Source organism: Simochromis diagramma, unplaced genomic scaffold (genome assembly GCF_900408965.1).
Source record: "Simochromis diagramma unplaced genomic scaffold, fSimDia1.1 OVJJ01000802.1, whole genome shotgun sequence".
NCBI lineage: Eukaryota > Metazoa > Chordata > Actinopteri > Cichliformes > Cichlidae > Simochromis > Simochromis diagramma.
Genome location: NW_024387492.1, coordinates 18,032,132 through 18,058,004, shown reverse-complemented (window position 1 = coordinate 18,058,004; position 25,873 = coordinate 18,032,132). Strand labels below are relative to the sequence as shown.

Genomic DNA, 25,873 nt, shown 5'->3' with positions numbered 1-25,873 from the left:
ATGTTGTTTAACACTTTGCTCCATATGGTCATTTCTCCACTGAGTATTGCGTGAAGAACAGTGTGAAGAAGAGTGATTTGTGCCTCGAGTGTGAAAACATGTGTCACACTTTTGTTTTTTCTTCTTCTAAATATTAAAAATAACTTGCATTAGATGGAATGCTTCCTTCAAAGTTACATTTCATCAGCATTACGAACTCTTGCTAATTATGAAAGATCAGCAAGACGAGGAAATATAATTTGTTTTTTTCTGTTTCCCTTTAACGTGAAAAATAGTTTTTGCGCAGTTTATTGAGATGTAAAAAACAACAACAGTATAACAAAGCTACAGTTTGTTTGACTTAATAATTTAATTAGCACTATACATGTAATCAATTCTACCAAGACTCTGATTATACAGCATCAGGGGAGGAAACACTATTGCGGTTTGAGATCACCACAAATAAGCCAGCGATTAAACACTTAACAGATTCCAACAAGGATGGATGAAAACTTATCTTCAGGGCCAATTTTGTGTTGCTGTCTTCATTTTCCTTCAAAGCCCCCCCTCACAGTAAGCTGAGCACTGTGGGTTGTAGAGGCCAATATTAGTTAAGTATTTATTTACAGATCCTGGCAGAGCTGTCCTGTGAATAATTCATCTAGAGGAGTCTGTTGACAAGACAGCCTGACGCAGGAGAAAGGAAATCAATGCAGCTATGATGGGCAGCAGACTCCAGCATATCTGCTTCTGACCTGAACCCCAGCTATTCTGTAGGTGTGTACACGTGTGTGTAGTTACAGAGGTTACAATGCATCCCTATGTAAAGTGATCAGGTCTTGATCTGCTGATCGGAGCGAAACATTGTCCGTCGAGGGCAGACAGGCCGCGGGGATATGTCATCTTCACGTTCCTCCTGTTCTACACTGTAGACTGTAACTCTAGTATGCCTAAACCTTGGACTTACACAGATTAAACTTCTGTGCAGTTACCATTTTACATCAGAAAGTGCCAACCTCAGGGGCTAAAATCATTTTAAAAACTGGGAAAAAACTGCTGCTCCTCAATTGGTACTTGAGGCTGGACCCGAAACTGAGTCAAATGTGAGAAACTCAAATGTAAAATGTATTATTAGGGGAACTTTCCCTTATACTGTGGCGTGGAAAGGTGTTTGCCCCCTTCCTGATTTCCTAGGGTTTTTTGCATGTTTGTTATATTTACATGCTTCAGATCATTGACCACAAATTTACATTACAGTGCAGAATAAATGCAGTTTTTAAATGATGGTTTCATTGATTACAGGAGAAAAGCTACCCAAACCTACCTGGTCTTATGTGAAAAAGTAATTGCTGCTCTTGTTAAACCATGAATTAACTGTGACTAACCACATTTTTTTGAAAGCTGAGTTCACTTTTACTAAACACACTAAGGCCTAAATACTGCCAGACCTGTTAACTCAAGAAATCGTTTAAATATAACCTGTCTGAGAAAGTAAAGCAAGCTAGAAGATCTCAAAAAACAACACTTCACACCACAATTTAAAGAAACACCTGAGAAACAAAGTCACTGGAAAAGGTTACAAAGCTATTTCTAAAGCTGTGGGACTCCAGCGGGCCACGGTGAGAGCGACTATACGCAAATGGAGAAAACAAAGAGCAATGGTGAACTTTCCCAGGAGTGACCGGCCTACCAAAATTACTCCAAGAACACATTGACAACTCATCCAGGCAGTCACAAGAGAACCCAAAACAGCATGAAAGAATTGCAGGCTTCACATTTCACAGTTAAGGTCAGACTTCATGATTCAGCAATAAGAAAGCGACTGGGCGAAAATGACACATATGAGAGGCTTTAGGAGAAAACCAGTGACGAGCAAAAGAAACATCAATGCTCATCTCATAATTGCCAAAAATCATGAATGAACATCATACCAACAGTAAAATATGGTGGTGGTTGTGTGATATTCTGGGGCTTTTTTGCTACCTCAGGACCTGGAAGACTTGCTATAGTAATTGAAACCATGAATTCTGCTGTATACAAAAACATCCTAAAGGAGAATGTCAGTCCATCTGTTGGTGACCTCAAGCTGAAGCACACTTAGGTTCTGCTGCAGGACAATGATCCAAAATAGACCAGCAAATTCACTTCTAAATGATGAGAAAAACAAAATAAAGACTTTGAACTGGCCTGGTGAAAGTTCTGAGCTGAATCCCATTGAGGTGCTGTGGCATGACCTTAAAAAGGCAGTTCATGCTCGAAAACCCAATGTGGCTGAATTACAACAAATTTGCAAAGTGGGCCAAAATTCCTCCACAGTGCTGCTAAAGACTTGTTGCTAGTTATCGCAAATGCTTGATTGCAGTTGCTAAGGGTAGCCCAACTAGTTATTAGGTTTAGGAGGCAATCGCTTTTTCACGTAGGTTTGGATTTTTTTCCCCCCTTAACAAGCACCTTCATTTAGAAAATGCATTTTGTGTTCACTTTTTCTATCTTTGTCTAATATTTAAATTTGTTTAATGATCCAAAACATTTATGTGTGACAAACACACAAAAAAATAGGAAATCAGGGAGGGGGCAAACACTTTTTCACACCACTGTAGTAAGAGATTTGCATTTTTTTGTTCAGTATTTACAATATTTGACTGGAGAGACTTGAAACTCAAAGACTCCTGAATTTAAACCCATCAAAGGATTCCACAACAGCTCAGCTGATAGTAAATATATTCACAGGGCAAAAAAAGCCTATTAAGATGTTTTTTTAACCAATGTCATCAATGTCTAAGCAATGTCAGCAGATCTGACTGGTGATTTTGTACATGTAGATTTTTGTTTTGTTTTGTTTATTACAGTTAAAGATCATCTTTTAAAATAACAGCCCAAAATAAATGTCCAGAGGCTGCCAAGTGACACGATTTGCTTTTAAAACAACTTTGGATTTAGTAATAATAATGGATTGGATTTATATAGCACTTTTCAAGGCACCCAAAGCGCTTTACAATGCCACTATTCATTCACTCTGGCATTCACACACTGGTGGAGGCAAGCTCTGGCCAACACCAGTAGGCAGTAGGGTAAAGTGTCTTGCCCAAGGACACAACGACCAGGACAGAGAGCCCGGGGATCGAACCGGCGACCTTCCAGTTACAGATACGCTTCCCAACCCCCTGAGCCACGGTCGCCCATGGTAAAAAAAAACAGTGCTTGGAAACAGTTGTTCAGTTTAGCTTTGTCCAACTAGTGCATTCTTTTTATGCCCATTTTCAATAGCCAGCATTAGTTTCCCATTTGTTATCACAGTGAATTATGGGCAAACTGGCATTAGCTGACCCTTATCCAGATCTGACAACCACAATCCAGATGTTTCTAACCCACAATAATAAGATGGTCATCAAACCATTTAGTAGTCGTTTTGGAACAGTGGACATGTGCTTTGGGAAAAGGAAATCAGCACCTCCATAAAGCTTGTCAACACATGAAGCACTCCATAATTTCCTGGTAGACAGATTTGTTGACTTTGGACACCACCTTACAAAAGCAGATGGCATGTCACTCTGAATCATTACTGGCTGCGGAAACTGCACACTGGACTTCCAACATCTTTAAATCTGTGTCCTTCCACTTGTCATCCAAACTTATGATCTTCATTTCAAAATGAGAGGCAAAGATGACTTTTATCTGAGAACCTCCTTCATAGCAAAAGCTCAGTTCTTGTTCTCCTAACCCAGGTAAGACATTGCTAATATTGCCTCTGGTTCAGGGCTGGCTTGATATTAGGAATGCAACAGTTGTAGTTCCTTTTATGAAGATGTTTTTGGATGATGACGCTTGATGTGATGACACAAGCCTGAGTCTTTGTGAAGCTCTCACAAGTTCAGGAATGATCTTTTCTTGATGATCGAACCACAACTGTGGCCATCCCAGTTGCGAGTGCACCTTTTTCTACTACGTTTTCTTTCTCACATTCAACCCTTTGATAAAGCACAATGTGCCATACTCTCCTTGTGGAGCATGTCATTGATCATCATCTGATCAACTGTCACATCAGCAGTCTTGCCCATGAGTGCGATAGTGTGCACTGACCAATCAACACTGTATTTACACTGTTAGTAAAAATATTCTACCAACTGGGGATACCGAATTTATGATTTCCATGAAGTATAATCCATAATAATCAAAATTAAAGCAAAAATTGTCATGATGTATTGCAATTCACCTGGGATGACTATGTAAGATATAAAAAATTATGTTTTTTTAATTAAAATAAAAAGTATGAAAATAAGTATCTGCAGTATGTGCTGTGATTCCCGGTGCTCAGCTTGAATTAACTAATGTTCATTCGTCTGACTAAAACCTTCTTTGTAAGTCTCATCTTATCCCATCTTTCTCTATATTCTTTACTTCCTCTTTCAGTGAATAGCCACTTCATTTTACTATTGTTTGTCAATTTCATATTTAACATCACTAAGTCACCCCACCCCCCCTTTCCCTCCACCACTTTACTTGAATCCTTTAAATATCCTCAACTTGAATGAAGACAAACTGTGGATAACTGAGATAATTGAACACTAACATGAGCTAGATGAATTAAGACATATGACAAGCCTTTTTTGAGAATGTTTTCTTTTAGGCTAATTCAACAATATAGTTAACAAGATACCTTTGGGTTTTCAATTTATTGGTTTGAATAACAAAAACACAAATTGAGTCTGCCTCTTTATTCAACTTAGAGTCATTAAACACTCATCATCTCTATTATGTATTGTCCCTAGGGATTCATCTTTGATGGTTACATTTCCAGTTGTAAACTGCTCTGGATAAAAGAATCCATGAAAGCCAATCGAAATCATTATTTGACAGATAAAAATCTTATAAAACTGTTGCTTTAAAAATGACTACAAAAAATTCCTAACAAAAAATCTCCACAAAAATTGTCACAAATTCTTAGTGTGGCTATTTAAATATTTTCCACCAGGGGCCTCTTACGGCCCACGTCACCCCTTCTTGTGGCCTGTATATTGACGTGAAGAAATATAATGCAATTTGGCCTTTGAAGTTGCATCTTTTTTTGTTAGGGAAGATGGAAATTTCTGATCATTGTACCAGAAGCACATTTGTGAGGTCAGACACTGATGTTGGACGAGAGAGCCTCGTTCACAGTCTCCGCACTTGTCCATCCCAAAGGTGTTCTGTTGGCGTTGAGGACAGAACTCTGTCCTGTCTTCTCTTTGTGTTTGTCGAGTTGTCTGTGTGTCTCTTTCTCGCCCCTTGCCCTCTCTGGTCCATTGCTCTCTCGCTCCCTCTGTTCCTGGGGTCATGCTCAGCTTGTCCCATCTATTAGACTGTTGCCAGCTGTGTGTCCCAGGTGTTTCCTCTTTGCCCTGATTTCCTTGTGTATTTAGTGTCTGTGTCTCCCTCTGTCTGGCATTGCACTCCTCTTCATTCTCCTCCTGTGAGTTCTGCCTGCTTGTTTAGTTCCTGTTCTTTCCAGTTAAGTTTTTGTATTCGTTTCAGTCCAGCAATAAAGCTGAAGTTTGAGTTTAGTTTTGCCTTCTGGGTCGTCCAATCCTGCCTGCGTCACACAGTGCATGATACATTATGAGGAACTTAAACTCCAAAAGCAGAACATCATCCAAATTAAAGGAGTCTGATATAAAAGAATGTAAAGAATTTAAAAATAGGGCTAAATGTAATTCATAGATTTGAATCCATTTCAAATGTTGTAAATGTAAATTTCTATATTATATTTATTCATTAGTACCTGAAAAGAAAAAAGAAAATCAATATTAAAGGGTTTGTGTATAAGAGCAGTGACCATCCTGTGATGTTGAAGAAGCTTTAGAAAAGACTTAATTGATTTCAATGGATTTGAAGCAACTGAGAAGACTATAAAAACAGGGCACAGTGGTGAGTTCCATGTTCATTTTTTTTTTCTTAACAAAGACTCCCACAGGAATTCAGCTGACTCAACATTAAAGCGCTTCATGTCTGTCCTCTGTAACTTCAACAATTCTACTGACAATTTAACAAAAAATCCCCAAGGACCTCTTTGAAGAACCAAGAATTACATTTATCATGTGGGTCTTTAAGAGAGCAATAGGAATTTAAAAGAGAAACCTTTTTAAATAGTTTCATAAGTCACTATGAAAATGACAGCAAGCACAGATAAACCTGAAAATGCAGTTTACCATGGGAAGTAACCCTGTTGTCTTTCCTTTGTGGCTTCCTCTGTAGTACATCAACATATAATCAGTCTAGCAACTTCATGTACCGTGTCTCAGCAATTACACGCCAATTAAATACCAGAAATATAAATTTACACACCTCTAGTTTTGTGCTTGTAGCTCAAAAAATACAGAGACAGAAGAACAAATATTACATTCAACTGTCACCACAGTTTCTGAGATCCAGTAGTTCATACTTCATAGTAAATATGAAAAACAGAGAGAAACCATAATGAGACTGAAATTACAATAAATGTGATTCTGCATGAGAAAAGAAAAAGCTGATGGAATTGAAAGGTGATAAAAGATAAATGGACAGACTCGAAGCAATTCCTGAAGAAATGAAGGAATGACAAATGGAAAAGACAAATTGCAATCTTTTTCAGGTGTACAAACTGAACTGGATTCTGACAAACGGTTTGTAAAGATATACTAAAAATGCTTAGAGATAAAATAAATAGAATGAATAAACAGTGCAGTAAAAGAGGGGGGGGGGGGATGGATGGATGACAAATTATGTTAATTATGTTAATTAATTATGTCCCAATTACTTGTTTTGCATTCCTGTTACATTCAAGTTCTACTTTCACTGTTTGGCCAACCTACATTCTTGCAGTAATCTAGTAGGCAAGTCCTTCAGTCATAGTCTGTTTTCCTGTGTTTGTATTGAGCAAGTTTTGTTCCTTTTTTTAAACAAAAATTATATTCTAGTGGAACATTGCATTAGTCAACTGATGCAATTTAAATGACTGTACAGTAGATATGATGAGATTAAATCAAGCCCTGAAAGAAACTATTCCAGTTTATTCAGCAATATTATATCGTGTTATGCTCACTTATTATGGATTGGAATTTTTAGTCTTACAATTTGATTCAAAATTGATCTTTAATTAAAAAAAAGGTCTTCATTTAATAAAGAGAAAAAGCTGCAGTATACTTTGGATCTTACTCCAGTTTACCGTCCTAGACTGCTGATTACAGGTATTTACCCACCGAGCTGAAATTGAAACACAGATGACAATAAAGCCAACTTGTCTTGATGACAGTATTCTGTCCGGATAAAGGAAAAAGCAGAGAATCAGGTGTGATATTATGAATCAGGATTTTATGTAAAGTTAAAACATTTTTTGTGTTGGAGAAATAACCATTAAGTATTAAATCAAAAATGTATTCAAACAGCTGTGCTTCCAGAAGAACAACTACAATTACAACTACATTTGTTTTGACTCCACTGATTGGACTGTTTTTGAAGCTGCATCTGAGAACCTAGATGAGCTCACGGACACTGTGACATCATACATCAGTTTCTGTGAAGACGTGTGTGTGCCAACAAAGACCTTTTGCACATACAACAACAATAAACCATGGTTCACTCCTAAACTCCAACATCTTCGCAAGGCCAAGGAGGACGCCTACAGAAGTGGTGACAGGGTCCTGTACAAGCAAGCCAGGAACACACTGACCAAGGAGATCAAAGCAGCTAAAAGGATCTACTCCCAGAAGCTGGAAGAACGGCTCTCAGCCAACGACCCTGCGTCAGTGTGGAGGGGCCTGCAGGAAATCACCAGCTACAGACGCCCCCCACCCACTATTGAAGCAAACAAAGACCTGGCCAACGAGTTAAACACTTTCTATTGCAGGTTTGAGACGGACAGACTCCCACGCCCCACCCTCCCCTCCCCAGGGACATTGCTTCAGACATTGACCCCCAACACACCTTCCACCTCTCCCCCCTTCACCCTGCCCCTCCCCAATCCAGACTCAACGACCACCACCACCCTCCTCGTTCCAGACTCAACGACCTCCATCACACCTCTCACCCCCCTTTCCTCCTCCCTGAAACTAAGAATACACACTCAGGATGTGAGCCGACTATTCCAGAAACAGAAGCCCAGGAAAGCCCCCGGACCAGATGGCGTCTCACCCTCCTGCCTCAAAACCTGTGCTGAACAGCTGGCTCCCATCTTTACTCGCATCTTCAACAGATCCCTGGAGCTGTGTGAAGTTCCCTCCTGCTTCAAACGCTCCACCATCATCCCTGTTCCCAAGAAACCCACCATCACAGGACTGAATGACTACAGACCTGTCGCCTTGACGTCTGTGGTCATGAAATCCTTCGAACGACTGGTGTTAGCCCATCTGAAAGACATTACAGGCCACCAGCTGGACCCTCTGCAGTTTGCCTACCGGGCAAACAGGTCAGTGGATGATGCAGTGAACATGGGGCTGCATTACATCCTGCAACACCTTGACCGCCCGGGAACTTATGCCAGGGTCCTGTTTGTGGACTTTAGTTCGGCTTTTAACACCATTGTGCCTGAACTTCTTTCCTCCAAACTCTCCCAGCTCAGCGTGTCACCAGCTACCTGTCAGTGGATCACCAGCTTCCTGACAGACAGAAAGCAACAAGTGAGGCTGGGGGAGATCACCTCTGAAACCCGGTCCCTCAGTATTGGTGCCCCTCAAGGATGTGTCCTCTCACCACTACTGTTCTCCCTCTACACTAACGACTGCACCTCCAATAACTCTGCTGTCAAACTCCTAAAGTTTGCAGATGACACCACTGTCATTGGCCTCATTCAAGATGGTGATGAGTCTGCATACCGGCAGGAAGTTGAGCGGCTGGTACTCTGGTGCAGTCAGCACAATCTGGAGCTGAACACTCTTAAGACTGTAGAGATGACAGTGGACTTCAGGAGACATCCCTCAACTCTGCTCCCCCTCACCATATCAGACAGCCCTGTGTCAACTGTGAAGACCTTCAAGTTCCTGGGTACAACCATCTCCCAGGACCTGAAGTGGGAGACCAACATCAACTCCATCCTCAAAAAGACCCAGCAGAGGATGTACTTCCTGAGACAACTGGGGAAGTACAGTCTTCCACAGGAGCTGCTGATCCAGTTCTACACTGCGGTCATTGAGTCTGTCCTGTGCTCCTCCATCACAGTCTGGTATGGAGCAGCCACTAAACAGGACAGGAGCAGACTGCAGCGGACTGTACGGGCAGCAGAAAGGATCATCGGCACCCCCCTGCCCTCCATCCAGGATCTGTACCTCTCAAGAACCAGGAAACGGGCAGGGAAAATCATCGCAGACCCCTCACACCCTGCACACAGACTTTTTGATCTGCTGCCCTCTGGCAGACGGTACAGAAGCCTGCAGACCAGGACCACCCGACACAGGAACAGTTTCTTTCCCCTCGCCATCTCCCTTCTTAACAGTTGACCTGTCACACTGCTCCCACTGCCAGACTGCAACTACACCTTATGTACATTTTGTAGTATTCATTCCACCTCATTCATTTCTGTATTTTATGTATATAAGTTTAGATTCGTTATTTATAGTTGGTTTACATAGCTTTGTGTATGTATGTGTAATGTGTATATATAGACACTTGTGTGTGTGTGTGTGTGTGTGTGTGTGTGTGTGTGTGTGTGTGTGTGTGTGTGTGTGAGATTTACATTGCTGTGCTTGAGAGCCACCATCTACCGGAACCAAATTCCCTGTATGTGTCTGCACATATACTTGGCCAATAAACACGATTCTGATTCTGATTCTTCTGATTCTGATTACACAAAAGTTGTATCTTAGATCTTTAGGCTAAAACACAAAGGGAACAGGTAGGATGTTTGAAGCTGTCACAATAAAACACAATGAAAACTATTGGAGCAAATATTTTAACTCTTGGAGTCAATCTTTTGGTTTGCCAGTGGAATTCTCAAACTGTTTCTTTTTCCCAGTTCTTAGTCTTGGTTTCTCATGACGTCCTCCACCTCTGCAATAGATCTTCCATCTTGGTTTATTAAGGACAACTTTTGATCTGATAGATCTTGGTGTTCTTACAATTATAAATTTAAGTTTCGCTTTTAGTATAGTTCCTGTGTGTTTACACGGTAGTACAGTCATTCTCATAGAAGAAAATTCCTTGCTTCTTTAAGAATGGCTATATCAGAACTGCTACTTTATGCTAAAAGTCTAGAAAACGTTATTTTTATTCAACTATTGTTTCTAGACTAGAACAATATCTATCAGACCTTTAATTCTGGTGATTGTGCTTTCTTAGTTCTGCTGGACTTAAGTGTTGATTTTAACAATGTCAATCATGATTAACCCATTAAGACAGAACACCTGGAACACTTTGAAGGAGTCAAGGATTTGGTTATTAACTAATTTAAATCAAACTCATGACTTTTTTTTAGTTAATATTGAGAAATACTACTCTGCATCAGCAGTTATGACATCTGAAATTCCATAAGGGTCTATCTAGCATTGTTCTTTTTCTCTTTGTACATTTTTTAAAATTCGTATGCAGATGATTTACCTTTGAATCTTGGAAATTGCTGCTCCATATAAAGTCTCAATGAGTGCATCTTGAGGTTAAGGAGATTGAGTTTGAAGGATAGCCTGGCTTTTTTGAGCCCTTTCATTTATCTCAGGTTAAAAATCTGAAGCCATACCAAAAGGGTGTGTAACCATCCTGCCCTAGTAGTAATCAGCCTGCTACTACAGACATGGTACCATAATGAATAATTTCAAAAAATTACAATTTACAGACCAATTTAGCCCACAATTGTTTGCCATATTCCGCCACTGGCTTTTAACTGAACAATAATAATTTGCAAACCAAAATTCCTATTCAAAACTATAGCCAAGTGAAAACTCAGACTTTTAGTTCTTATCTGATAGCTTGTCATGAAATACTTTCTGTCAGTAGAGAACTGGGAATGCTTCAGTCAACATAAGAAGCAAATATGTTCTGCAAAGTAACATATGTAGGGAAATGTGGGTGAGTGGGGCAGGAAAGAACTCCCTAGAAAAGTTGCAGCATGTGTGCATGAGCTGGAATAGGCAATTTTGATTATTTTCTGAAGAATACAGACTACAGTAGACAGAGAAGCTAAAGGAGATGATAGAGACAATCCATCAAACAGACACCTGCATGGTCATAGTAAAAGGGAACAAAAAAACTACCTTATACAATGCTGAACACCTTGCTACAAGCAACTCTTTATATGCTTACTCACAGCACACAATGAGATCAATGGAAACTCTTTTTTGTTTGCATTTCTACAGTATTTACATACTTTTCTACAAGCACCACCCGAGGCACAGTCACAAATAATTTTTTCATATGTCCTTAAATCACATAGCAAGTGCTCGCTGCTAAGTTCTGTAGGAACTATGCTTTCTGAAACTATAAATGTCAGTCAAACAGTTTGAGTGGGCTGACAGTCTATTTTCTTTTTATTGTTTTTACTGTTCTCAGCTAGAACTAAAATGTGTGTCAGTCAAGTTGACCAGAGTTTCACTTGAGCTGTGAAAACAACGTATTGTTCAAAGACTAGAATTTCAGCATTCAGCATTTCTTTGCACACAAAGCTTTATGGGAGTTCAGTAATGGCCAGCTACTCTCCATGGCAGCTCTGGAGATACTCTCAATATCAAACTTCTTCTTATCTTGAACTTTGTCCTTTTTTTTCCCCCTCAACACAAACAAATTTTCCTTATAAAATCACTTTTATAGCAGTCGGTCCTGTGCAGTATCTTCCAAGTACACCACACTGTTATATTTTTTACATGTTGAACCACAAGGTAGTGTAGTAGCTGTAAAAGAATTATTATGCTCTTGTTAGGCATAAACATAAATGCTACAAATTTGTGTTTATGGATTTCATATGTATTAAATCACAACAAAAGCTGTTGCAATAATCTCAATGTACATTGCGCTGAAAATGACTCTGTTTCCCTGAATCTGTCATTCTTCCATGTCATGAGAAGGAGAACAAAAAAAAGTGAGGATCACCATACCAATTTGGAGGACTATTGATTTCACGTTGTCGTTGTTGTCGGCAAATTTTGTACTTTGTACTCCATTTTATTATTTTAAAATATGAGGAGTTTGTTGTTTTTGTAGGCTTTAGAATATGAATCCACTAATATATTAAGTTGTATAATTATTATTATTATTATTATTTTACATTGTGTCTTATTTCAGGGACCATGCACAAAATACATAATGACATAAAAAGGAAAAGATGCCTTGTATCAGATTTATCTATCAGCTAATTTCCATCTGCAGTCCCAAAGCATTATCCCCATAGATAATGTATGAATAAAAAAATACAGTTATCTTTAGCTACATCATTAAAATGACATACATATTATACACTGATCATTTTCTTAAGCATTTATCAATCCAGGGGCGCATCAATCCTTAATAAGTAAGCATTGTGATACACCCTGAACAGGTCCACATCCATCACAAGGTTAATACAAAAAGATGACATAGTTTACATACGCTAGAACATTTCAGAACCACCAATTAATCTAATAAATATCTGTAGACTGATGGAGGAAGTTGGAGTTCCCAGGCACACAAGAAGGCCCCACCTCCCTGTGTTGTGAGGCTGTGAGGCACAGTGTGTGGTAACAACTGAGCCACACAAATGTAATATATAAAATTCTGACATGGCCCATTCTGCATACACAGTGACTGTACAAGTGTATTTACTATTGTAAGTGCACGTTATGTTTTCTGTGTTCACATAATTAAGCTGACTTTTATCTAAATAAAGGATCTAAATGTTTATTTTACCACCTTGAAAACTTTTGTTAAATACAAACCCCTTTGACACTCTTGGAAGGTACCACTTTTTAGGTAATACAGTAAATTTAGTTCATAGCAAAGCACATGATCCTGAAAATTAAACAATGTTTTTTGCATAATTTTTCTAAACTGTATGATCAGATATTTGGATTTCCTGTCCCTCCCTACATCCTACCCTCAACATCTACTTCCTGTATTGTTCTCTCCTCTACAAAGCTTTGCTCTGTGTGCACTATCGGATGAGAAGGAGCTTTAGACACACGCACACACACACACGCACACACGCACGCACACACACACACACACACACACATACACACACACACACACACACACAGAGAGAGAGAAAGGAAAAGTAAAAAAAAAACAACTAGCATGGCAATAAATGACGGCAGACTCTTCAGACTGCACCTGATACTTAACTTGATGAATAACTTAATAAGCCTATAAATAAATAGTTTGTTTTGGTTTGTACATTTTAAAAAACAAGAAAGAGGCAGGGGACACACCAAACATATATGTTACACACATGTATATAAAAAAACTTCAAGTGAAAAATGCTGATGACATTGTGCATTCGGTCTTGTACCTAACATAACAAAAACTGGCCATCCAAAATTTACATTCAAAGCAAATGATGTGTCCAAAGCAACCACTCCTCTCCAGTCATCATTAACAAAGACAACATCTGGTGTGCCTGTTGTGGTGCATTAAAGCACATCACAATCAGTACAACAGAATATAGAACAGATGACTTTATGTTTTAACTAACAAGTCAACAAGTCATCAATTATCCTGCAAAACCCCTCACAGCACAGACAGCGGAGAGGCATGTAATCTGATTTAAACTGCAAAAAGACTCCTCAATCAAATGTATATTTGATGGTTTTCCATCTCCCATATATTATAATCTGAAGCCTGAAGAGAGTTAAATTACTTTACACGACTGAGGCTAGACTAATATATATATATATATATATATATATATATATATTACATCATAAACCCACAAGGGACCTAGGTGCATTAGCTGATGTTTACTGTTACCCTTTTAAGCAACATGTAAATCAGTGGCCTAATTCTGTGGCTATAGTTTGGAAATAACAGCTCTATTAATCTGTCTGGTAGTGTAATCAATCATTAGTGCAGCTCCACACTCTTTCATCACAGAGCTGCACAGGTCAGCTCTGCAGCCTGTGCAACATGAAGTATTAATTACTCATGTTTGCCAGCAAACTTCAAATACTGTAGTTTCACTCCTCTGAAATCCTTTCCAATTAGGTAAAACTGAAGATGTGTGTGTGTGTTCATAGATCCATCTATCCATGTGTGTGTATAGTGTAGAGCAGACCTTCCCAAAGTCCCCCTAGGGGGGGCGCAGAGTTATGGCGGGGGGGGCGGCGGTATGAAAAGGAAAAAAAACAAAACGCTTGGACACTGCTAGCACTGGGCGCCCACAGAAACGCAAAGCAGGAGATGAAGCATTGCTGAATATGTTTCCAAACCAACTCCATTCTAAGCCAAAGACTAGAAAATATGGTGAAGCATGTCTTCCCTTTGGTTTCACCTGCACAAGTGCCAAGGTAGGTCTCCCCTGCAGAATTGGTTTTCCCTTCGTTGGGAGCAGCGCTGGGCTCTTCAAATCATGGACAAACTATATTCCACGTTCTTGATTTTTAGTTCACAAACACTTGTTATAATAACTAACTACTTCTGACATTTTGGAGATGTTAGCTCTTTATACAGTAAAGTTACAGCGGGATAAAAAAATAATATCAGGCTGATCCTGCCACGATTTGTTCACCCGGACAAACAGTATCCTACAGTTGTTTATGTTTTTAAACCCATTTTGCACAGAGAGGCATTTTTTGAAAAATGTATTGATAGCAATGTTGAATGTTGAATATTGAGTAAACGCAAAAAAGGAGTTTTAAAAAATCTCCGTTTTCGGTGATTCCAAACGCCGTTTACCTGTGGACGAAACAGCTGCGTTTTCAAAAATACCCGTGTAGGTGTGGACGTAGCGTAAAAGAGTAAGTAGTTTATTTTATTACTACCTGTAATTTATTGCAGATTACTTGTATTTGCTTAATTGTTTACTAAATGTTTGAGGTGTGAAATAAACACAATGGAGCAAAATATCGGCGTGTGTGGTTGGAGGATGTGTTAGTGCGTGCGCGCACGGGGGGGTGGGGGGAACATTTTTCTTGTAAAACAAAAAAAGTCTGGGAACCACTGGTGTAGAGGATGACGTGGTAATTTTATTGCAGTCATTATTAAAAACATATATTTCTGTATAGCTTTAATTCCAAGTTTATGTTGTTCTTCTTTTGCACAGCTATCAATTTATTCTTTTTTTTAATGTTACCTTATAAACCACTATTTTTCTTAAACCTGTGAGAAAAAACAAGTAATTGTGTGAGGTTTTTTGTCTGGTTGGTTGTTTTGGGTTTTTTTTTCCCCCTGATTTTTTAGAATCCCTATTACAGTAAATATCTCTTAAAACACAACCAGATTTCCTGATGTCCATATTTCAAAACTTACATAAACATTAAACACGCATAGAAGTATCCATAAGTACAACACTAAAGACACAAAGACGTGAATCTGTGAAAGAACCTCTATTTTTATCTGTTTAATGTGTGGTAACCTGTTCCAGGTAGAATAAAATCTGTACAGACACAGGCAGAAGCTGTTCTGGAAGCTGCTTTGAAATATGACAGAAACCACATATTTCAGAAAAGTCAAACAAAAGTTAGCAGGAGTCCAAGGGGGAAAGAGTTAAAAACCAGACTATTAATGTTGTAATGTTAATGTTGTTGTTTTGTGCATTTTTCACATAAATTGGACCAATCCTCTAGGAGAAGTAACAATTCTAAATGATGATTTGATGATAGATGCCTGAATATGGATCCTGTGGATGGACGCCTCACCATTGCATGAGCTCACATGTTCAACCAGATGAGCCCATAAAAGCAAGAACAAAGGGCTAAAAGTTATTAATCAGTTCACCTACTGAGAAGAATTTTTGACTAAACTTTTTGTCATATATAGAAAAGACAAAATCACTCAACATTAGTACAATAACACTACAACGGAAAAAAGAAGAATAAATATCAACTTATTTTTCATAAAGTTACAACTTCCACCACCATTATGATGGAAGTAAAGAGTGTTGATGCAGTCATACATTTTCCTGCATGCACATCCATCAAAGTAATGGCCATCAAACTGCCTGTTCACAGAGTATTTATTTTACATTTCAAAATCTTAAAAATATTCTGGATAATCTATTATATGTTATAAAAAATGAATATTTGGGTAATGGCAGTGAATCCAAAACTGTAGTTTTGGTTGGCATGATATCTTTGTGAAGAAAACGACAACGGTTCTGATCCATCACGCCTGCCAACAATTATATGTATCAGTTCTATAATGTCCTCTAGACATGCACAGACGCATTAGATTTAAGAGTGCAAGGAAGGTGAACATGCTGGAGGGGACATAGACATCAATCAGCTCATAATCTGAGAGGGCATACTATCAATGACAAGAGAGAAATAAACAAGACAGCCAGGATAATACAGCAAATATACCTCAATAAACAGGAGCAGCAGTGGGACTGTGCAATGAATCTCTTCTGCTGATTTTTCAGCAGCTATAACACAGTGGATGCTGTCAGCGTGGAAGTCAATAAGTGATTGAGTAATTGTGACCCCAAAGACACCTGAGTGACAGAAATAAAAAGGCTTGGAGGTTGCAAGGACAAAGAAAATGGAGAAATGAAGCAAAACTAACCTGAGGGGACATGCAACCTTCACCAGTTCCATTTAAAACAGACAGCAGCAGCTGCTGTTTAGTCATTACTGTGAAACTGAGAGTGTACCCACTGTTCATGTGCATTCACACCCACTGAGCACTTGATTAGGAACATACGTGCAATCCAACACAAGCTCTGCCATATATTCTATTTTTCCTCATCTGTTGTAATGGAAGAAATCTCCTCATTCCCAGCCCCCTTTTTCACAGGGTGTTTCCCCTGGGGTCAATTCTTGATCTTACCGCATTGTAGAAGTCTATGAGTAAATAGTCTCCAGCTAACTTGAGCTTTGACCTAAATAAATACTTTTCTGATGAGTTTATGGTCTCAATCTCTAGTTTCAAATTGTATTAAATAGAACACATTGCTTAGTTTGTAAGCATCATGGCCCCATTAGTGTCCAAAGGGACAATAAAGCAGAGTAATGTGCAGCTTCTTGGTTTCTCAAGTCAGACGCACCCTTCACTTGTTAGCTGAGACTGCAAAAAAAGAGAAAACAGTGAAAACACTTGCTTGAGTGTTAACAGAAGACTTCACTGTACTTAAGGTGATGTCTTGGTCGCTACATCCATTATAGTATATGCAGACCGTGTTTCAGTGTAGCTGCAGTGAAAGACCCTATCAGCCATGTCATTTTGAGTCAGTCATCAAATTTAAATACATTTATGGCATTGACAACATTTACATCTACTTCTTGATATTAAAAAAATGTTTTGCTGATGTTATTTTTTCTGATGAATCAGGATTCTTTTTTTTCTTTTTTTTTGATAATCGGAGCTCTGTTTGGAGGCAATATTTGGCCCATTTTAAATATGGCTGTATTTCAAGTTTTCAATTGAAAGTAGTGATTTAGGCACAAAAGACTGCCCACCCAAAGAAATCTTCAGTTAAGCAAAGAATTGAAACAGTTTAACTGTCAGGTAAAACTACCACAAATCACAAATTTTCCTCATTGCTACAGTTTCAGGGATGTTAGCATCCTCATTCTCCTGGACACCACCTTCTGACAGCTCCTCATTCCATCCTCCTCAACCACTTCTCTGACAATGTTTGCATCACTGGTGTATCAGGCTACCAGCTTCAGTAATACCACTGCAGACAAGACAAATGGACTGAACTGGACTCTGTGTAGACGAGGGCCTATTTTTTTACCCCCTAACCATACCTAAAATGAAGCTGTCCCACTCTCTGGAACAGGCTCCCCTATGGGATCTGAATCATCTCTGAGCATTTGCAAAAAGCATCATTATTATTATTAAATACTGCTGTGCAATCTCTAAAACCTTCAAGAAAGGAAGATGGATCCATTTGAAACTCTTAACACTGGAATGAGCAACAAGATTTTTTTTTTTTTTTTTTATCGTCACACTTAGAGTAACAGAAAGCAAGAGATTTGTGCAGAGAGGTTGTCGTATCTGTAAGCTGGACAGTGCGAACAGCTTTAAGCCACTGGCCAATGAACAGCTTACTTGAGGTAGGGATTAAATGTCTTGCATGAATGGACACAGATATTGCAAAAAATGTGCAGGAAGTAACCAAGTTCTGAACTAAGCTTATCTGGAAATAATTTGAACCACTGACTTTCCTGTGCTGGGATTGCATATTTCTACTTCAGATCACTGCTTCTCACTACCAATAGATGTTTGAAATGATCTCAGATGACAACAGTAGAACACATATATGAATAAATAAATAAAGCATGTAGTATGATATTGGTGAAATATAAAATTACTGCCGTTAACCTTAGACACATTCCTAAAGTGACAATGTCAGACTTGAAGTGGCTTCACTGAACATTTATTCCCCTCTCAGTATTTTTCTGCTGCACAAAAATCCAACAACACAAAACTGCTCCTCCACCCCACTGCTCTGGAGTGTGTTTATATCCATCAATATATGCAAATTATGTCCCAACTGTCTGCTGTGTACCCAAATAACCTCCCTTCATCACCAGATCGAGAACCACAGAGCTTAAGAATAATCTAATAAAAGCTGACTTTGTCATTAAACAATAATTGAATACCTTTTCAGGCAGTGCCTCTGAATGATTTAAGTCTCAGAAAACTGGAAGAGATATATCTTTGGCAGGGCCTCCTATCTCATATTTGCAAATCTGGCTGGCAGCTCTGAATGTGCAGTGATAGCAGTCATTCTGAAAGTGATCCCACTGTGCCACAGTCTTTGAGGTTGTGGACCTAAGAAAACAGATTTATTTAAGTGACAATGATTGTGAATTTGGCTTTGCCAAGTGTTTGGAAAACTGCAAGATCTCTCGACACAATGCGATGTTTTAAAACTATCCCTGCCAACTTATTATCTTCATAAAGAAATGCTAGTGGCAATCCATTGTTTGAGGATTTCTTTGGGCATTTTTGCTTTGTTTTCATTTTTTGCGATATGAAGCTTAGCGAAAGTGCATGATGAAGCTTTAGGAGGGATGCTTTATCATCTCTGTGCCACTTCTACATTCATCACTGAAGAGTCCATTAGTTCGAAATCTAATGTTGCAGTCAGTCAAGGACAGGAAAGGGAAAGCCAACTTGTTTAGAACAAAACGCAGATGCAACAACTGTGGTTGAATTGATCAGTGTCCGTTGGATTAAATGACTATTTTTGATGTGAATGCCGCCTCTTGTAGCGATGAACCCCAGAGAGAATTTTCTTACTTCTTTATCTTTCTTCATTTAGTTTCTCTGTTATAGTTAGCTAACACTAGCTGTCTACTGATATAAAGCTGATGTGTTGTCAACACAAACACCACGGATGAATTAGTTAGTAGACTTTCAGTTTCTACCTTGTCTTTGCTCAAAGTGATAATTAAAGTAGATGTGAATTCCTAATTGAAGTAGCTGGCACTGACAGCACATGCATAACTGTATGGGACTGCATGCATTTTTAAAAAAAGTCTAACGATGAAGCTTTAGTATGTTCAAGAAGTCTCTCCTTGAACCTACCTTGGTACTAAGTTGATGCCAAAATTTCCAACAAGACAGTCACCACACACACGCACACTGATTCACACGCAACCTTCACAAAACTCAAGGTTTCTTTGTCTCAGAAAATGGGTAATTTTGTAAATGGAGTGGTATTGGAAGCAAGTACAAAATATTTGTTATTATGACATCCCCGTTTGTATAAATCTGATGTAACTGAATCATTAATAATGTAATTGAAAATTATAAAAATAATCAGAAAATCAGAGCTGACGTCTCGTCCTGCTGCAGATAAGAAAATTTATCTGAGTGCATCAAAACAAAAAATCAGCAGGATAACAGCAAAGCAATATTTATTTTTAATAGCCTAGTATTTCTGGCAGCTCATAATCTTTGGTGCTCATGACATCTGATCTAACATTTTTACAAATGAACACACACTCATATTAAGCATAAGCAATCACAGTTTGCATGCTCAACCCCTATCTTTGTGTGCACTGGTGGATTTCCCACAGAAAAAACGACAACGTGTCAGGGTTCATGTGTGTTTTTCGCTGTAATTCTAGCATGAATTAACTTTGATTATACTTGTTCCAGCAGGAGTGAGTGCACTGTGGGAGTTCTGTCAGGTGTCACTACTAACTTTACCACAGCACAGCGGGGTGCATGTGTGCGCGTTTCAAGGGATTACTGAGGAGCAGATGGTGTTTTTGCCTGTCAAAATGGTGGATGAGACAACAGCAATTAAATCTGCAGATTATTTAATAATATATGGAAGGCAGAGTTAGGACAGAGTGGTTAACGGTGCAAACAGAATATGATCACCTTAGTTCTGATTTTTCCCTCGGTTTTGAATGTAACTTAAAACATGAACATAGATCTCTGTTGTGTTTAGCAGTCATGTTTTTTTCTCATTTGTTCTGATCAACACAGGGAAATAACTGCAATTTTCCAAACATCACGCAGTTGTGATTTGATTTGCAGTATCGTCTGTTACAAGTCAAGCCTTAGTTCAATAATCCAATTTTTAACAGATTTAAAATGTGAAGAATGATCATTGCAAAACGGTAATTGGTCTTTATTATAATGCTAGAATACTCAATTAAAAGTATCCTTGGGGACAGTGAGTTGCATGGCTTCACTCATGCAACTCACTGTTTTCTGTCAAAGAAAACCAAAAAAACAAACTGAAGAAGCATAAATTAATGTAATTAATTTAATATTAATAAATTTAATCAGATATACGTTTTTAATGCTTGTTAACACAGATCAGCCAGGTATTTTTTAGTTTTAGGGTTATACTTACAATTAAGCACTTAGTTCCAATGACAACCTGCGCATGAGGTTTGGGAATACATTATACATGAACTTTGTTACAGATACATCAAGAAACATGTAGGTTTTATTTAATATATGAATGCAAGAAAGTGCAACAAACATTTTATAAGATTATTTTCAGCACAGAGAATTCAAGATTATTAATATTTATTTATTTATTGGCATTTGAAACATGACAGTTTTGTCACATAAGCTTGGTCCACTAGAGGAAAAAAGACTGTCTGAGCCAGAGAATGGTTAAAGTAGCCTTTTAAATGGGTGACAGAATTTTTATGGGCTGTCCCCACAGGAATAAATCTTATAAAACTATCAAACAAACCCCAAAACAAGCTGCTGTTTACAAAACTGTCAACAGCCCAAGTGTCTTTTTTTATATTAAATGCATTTAGCAGACTTGGGTTCATATTTACAGTATATCTTTTATTATGGCATGGAATAGGAAAGAGTCGCATATTTGCTGCACAGAGTACAGGAAATCAATAAAAAACATAAACATGGTATTGATTCTTTTGCTTCCATACCAATAAAAAGTGGACTTTCAGACATGTCATGGCTTCTAAAAATACAATGAGCAAACCTTCAAAGACTGCTTAACATAAATCGAGCATCGTGTTAGATGAGGCAGAGTCACAACTAAACACAGCCTTATGGCCTGTTGTCTACATGTTACTGTCAGTAGGGGGAAGTGTCCCAGTCAACTGGTCTGTGGGGAACTCTTGCTTGCACTGTTGGTCCCATAGCCAGCTATGGTGGTGTGTCAATGTATAATACACACAGAGCTGAACTTCAGCAATTAGAAACAATGAAATGTCCACTCTAGCTGTAATCTGATGATTTTCATGTTAATTTTTTATCTTTAATGATTTTTAATAATGTGGCCCACTCGTATATTGTATTCTATGTCTAGATCTGTAGGCATTTACAGTAAGTATTCCTCTTTGTGTGTATTTATTTTTCATATAGAGATGTGTATTTTATATAGTTTGTAAAAACAACATGTTCTATTTGTGTACCGCGTTTTTTTTTTTTGCACCAAGATACTACAACAAATTCCTTGTTTGTTTGTTTGCAAACTTAGCAAAAAAAACAATGATTCTGATTCAGCCAGTCAGTATTTAATCTGTGCATTATCCACATCAAGCTATGTGCTGTTGGTTCTTTGAAGTATTGCACCCTGGTACGTTTGTGTAGGTTGCAGACGCCTCTGAGTAAGCAAAAACCTACGCAAATGGACACAAACACAACACCAGTCATGAAGTTATACTGTCAGTCATACCTGCTTTAGTGTTGCCATTTTCATGTATCTACATGGAAGTCAGATCGCTGAAGAAGGTTGTAGTACTAAATAAAAAAAAACCAATCTTCCCTTGTTTATCTTCCCTTGTTTACAGTGGTTGGACTCATCTCAAGGGATGAGATGAGGTCAACAGACTGACTGAGTGGTGTTCAGTTAACAACCTCCAACTGAACACCACGAAAACTAAAGAACTTATCTTTGACTTCAGGAAGGGCAGAGCAGACCCGGCCCCACTTTACATTCACGGGAACCGTGTGGAGAGGGTACACTCCATGAGGTTTCTGGGCGTGCAGATCTCTGATGATCTCTCCTGGACTGCAAATACCACGGCGGTGGTAAAAAAGGCCCAGCAGCGTCTCCACTTTCTGAGAGTGCTCAGGAGGAACAACCTGGAGGAGAGGCTGCTGGTGACATTTTACAGAGCCACCATAGAGAGCATCCTAACGTACGGCATAACAACATGGTATGCAGGGTGCTCAGCTGCGGACAGGAAAGTACTGCAGAGGGTCATCAACACAGCCCAGAAGATCACTGGCTGCTCTCTGCCCAGCCTGGAGGTCACTGCAAACTCTCTGTACCTCAGCAGAGCTGGCAATATCATCAAGGACCACTCTCACCCCAGCAACCAACTGTTTGAACTATTACCGTCAGGCCAACGGTACAGGTCACATAAAACCAGGACAAACAGATTCAGGGACAGCTTCTTTCCCAGAGCTATCACCGTAGTAAATAAGCACAAAAACAATTGAACCTGCTTAGCTATACCATACCGTCACTGCCATTATATTATGCTGCTATTCATACTGTCATTATATTAATGCTGCTATCCTGTATATATCGTACTTACTATTGTTTGAGTACTTGCGATTGTTTTATTGTACTTTTTATATTTTACATTTATATATTTATTAATGAATCTTGCACCAAGGGAGTGGCACTCCAATTTCGTTGTACTCTGTACAATGACAATAAAGGCTATTCTATTCTAGTGGACCTGGGTTAAAGGTTTTCAAGCTAGTGTTTCCTGACGATTGGGCACTTACAGCCATTTCTGATGGACTCCTATGGCTGATTATTAACATCCTGCAAGTGGCTGTAAATGTTAATTTCATCATTTACTCAAAGCTTCACTTCCATTTCCATCTTCCTCTAAATACAACTTTAGGCATATGTTGTATGTGTATATGCACGTGAACTGTAAAACATCAAACAGCACAGTGTAACAAAAAAAAATAAGAGGATAAATAATGTGTTGCTGCATTGAGTTTGATAAAAACATGCACACGGATCCATCATTGTCAAGACTGATACCAAAACTCACAAAACATCATCCACCATGTCACAAATTATTTCCCAGCCCGTCTCTTCACACTTAGCTGCAATTTCCTTCGTTACTCCTGAAAACAATTTCTCTGTCAGGCTTTATTGTATTTGCCACTGAAGTTAACACCACTGACACAAATTTTTCTGCTGAAAAGAAAAAAAAATAAAAGGTCTCTTTATAAGAAATTGTATCTTCCATTGTTCCATATTAATGCTCAAAAAGGTGAGATTCTCAGCTGCCTTGGTGCCAAGTATTTATGAACCTATTTGGCAATTAATAACTCATGCCTGAAGATACTGATTACTGAGAGTACTTTGACATATTTTAATGTTAATTGATGTATTCCGGTGAACACGGGTAGGCATCACTACTCAGTATAAACAAGCAAAAAAATGCATCCATGAATAAGGATTTCATTCATTTGTTTGAGGACAAAAACAGAATACACAACAGGTACTACATGGGAAAAAAGCCCTCAAAAAACAATTACTTGTTGAATTCTATGCCAGTAACTTGAACACCACTTGTTTTATTAAACTAACTATAATTGCAAATGTGGTAAGAGGTCCATGTGCCAGCCAGAATGACGTTAAAAGCATTTTATCCATCTGGGGGGATGCATTAACCTTAAACTGATATTTAAATGTCACGAATTTACGTGTGTGTGTGTGTGTGCGTGTGTACGACAAGCATATAGACAATGTAATTCAATAGAGGCCTACCCTTTCCAGCTGCATATTACATCAGATTATGCAGTGAGAGATGACTGATTGCTGATGTCTGTGTTTTCATCAATTAGGCCCATTTACCAAACAGTTCCAGTAGCACACAGCCTCAACCGTCTGAGTTTTACAGCAACATTGTGTGTCTCACAGGTGAAGACAAACCTGTTTGGTAAAAATATGCAGTGTGGGAGTATGTGCACAGATGTCTGCATGTTTATGCTTCGAGGTGACTATGTACAGACAGCAACGTAACCTGCTTCTTGCGAGTGAAAAACATTGCCTGTAAAGACAAACACAAATTTAAATATTCCAGCAGGAGAAAGCAAGAAATATGATAAAATAAGAGAATATTGTCTATTTTACAAATGGAGATCTGAAAGACTTACTTTTAGTTGTAGAGCAGTCCAATACCCAGTTTCCTGTAACTGTAAACTAAGTCAGGCCTCATACAGGCCAGAAAACTTTGGACAACCATCTGGCAACCACCAGTCACAAGTGAAAATGAGTACTGGCTGGTAAGTGGTTGATGAAAGTTGGTGTAGTTGCTGAGATTAAAGATCATAGAGACCAGCCAGTGACCCGCTGGCAAAAACAGGAGAAGAGTGGTTGGCGAGTTGTTGCTGGTAGTCGCTAGATGAAACTGGTCCCAAAGTGTTGCACTACATTGCACGGAAAACCTCATTGCAGCTACTTGAGTCACTTGTAGATTGTTGTGGTTGCCAGTAGTTTGCATGTAAGATGCCAACTTGTCTGCAAATACTAGCAAAAATACCAAGTGTTAATGAAACCATGAAAACTCTGATGCAAACCAAAAATGGAGCTCAAGTGCCACTACAGTTTGGAGAATAAAAGGTGAATGTTTACAGTAAGGTCAAGCGCTTGTCTCCATGCCAGAGCAAAGGGAAAACATCTCCTTGGTCTGGGGGTGGATTGCCCATCTGGGGGAGATGGTGCCTGGACCTGGGGGTTTAGAGTATGTTTGGGGAGTGTGTGTACAGTGTTCGTTTCTGTTGTCAGTTGTCTATTTTTATGTGTCAGGTTCGGTCACCACCACCACCACCTCTCTGGGAACATCTCAGCTTCCTCCAGGTGTGGGGGCCTGTCTCCCCCCACCACATTCCCTGCCAGTGGCTGATGCCCTCACGTGTCGGTGATTCTCGGTGTCTGGGTGCTCAGGTGTGTACTGGCTCACTCTTGGTGGCTGCTTGGCGGGGCCTGGCGCCCGTGACTCGGTCGGGCCCCTTCTGGGGGGCGGAGAGCCCTCAGATCTCAGGTTTCTGGGCCGGCGACTCAGTAGAATAGAATAGAATAGAATTCAACTTTATTGTCATTGCACATGCACAGGTACAGGGCAACGAAATGCAGTTTGCATCCATCCAGAAGTGCTTTAGTGATATAGATATATTACAATATATATTAGCAATAATATAGATATGTGAGTATATTACAGAAATGGGTCTATTATGGTATGTTATAATGTACACGGTATGAAGTATGTTGTGAATATTCTATAACTATAAGTATGTACAGGCTGTAGTGAGTACAAGCTATGTACAGGCTATGAACAGGATATAAATATGAAAAACGATACAGAATATGAAATAAATAACTTTACAGAATCTGAGATAT

The 25,873-nt window shown here is 38.9% G+C and overlaps 1 protein-coding gene and 1 long non-coding RNA gene across 2 annotated transcripts in view; both read right to left on the bottom strand.

Annotated features, from left to right (window-relative positions):
* LOC120725257 (exostosin-1) overlaps window positions 1-25,873 on the bottom strand; it is a 289,966-nt gene that overhangs the window by 154,064 nt on the left and 110,029 nt on the right. The window lies entirely within an intron of this gene.
* On the bottom strand, window positions 15,169-22,387 carry LOC120725284. Its single transcript, XR_005694077.1, has 2 exons — window positions 15,558-22,387; window positions 15,169-15,514 (listed from the first exon to the last, which is right to left on the bottom strand). It is a non-coding gene; the product is annotated as an uncharacterized LOC120725284 (long non-coding RNA).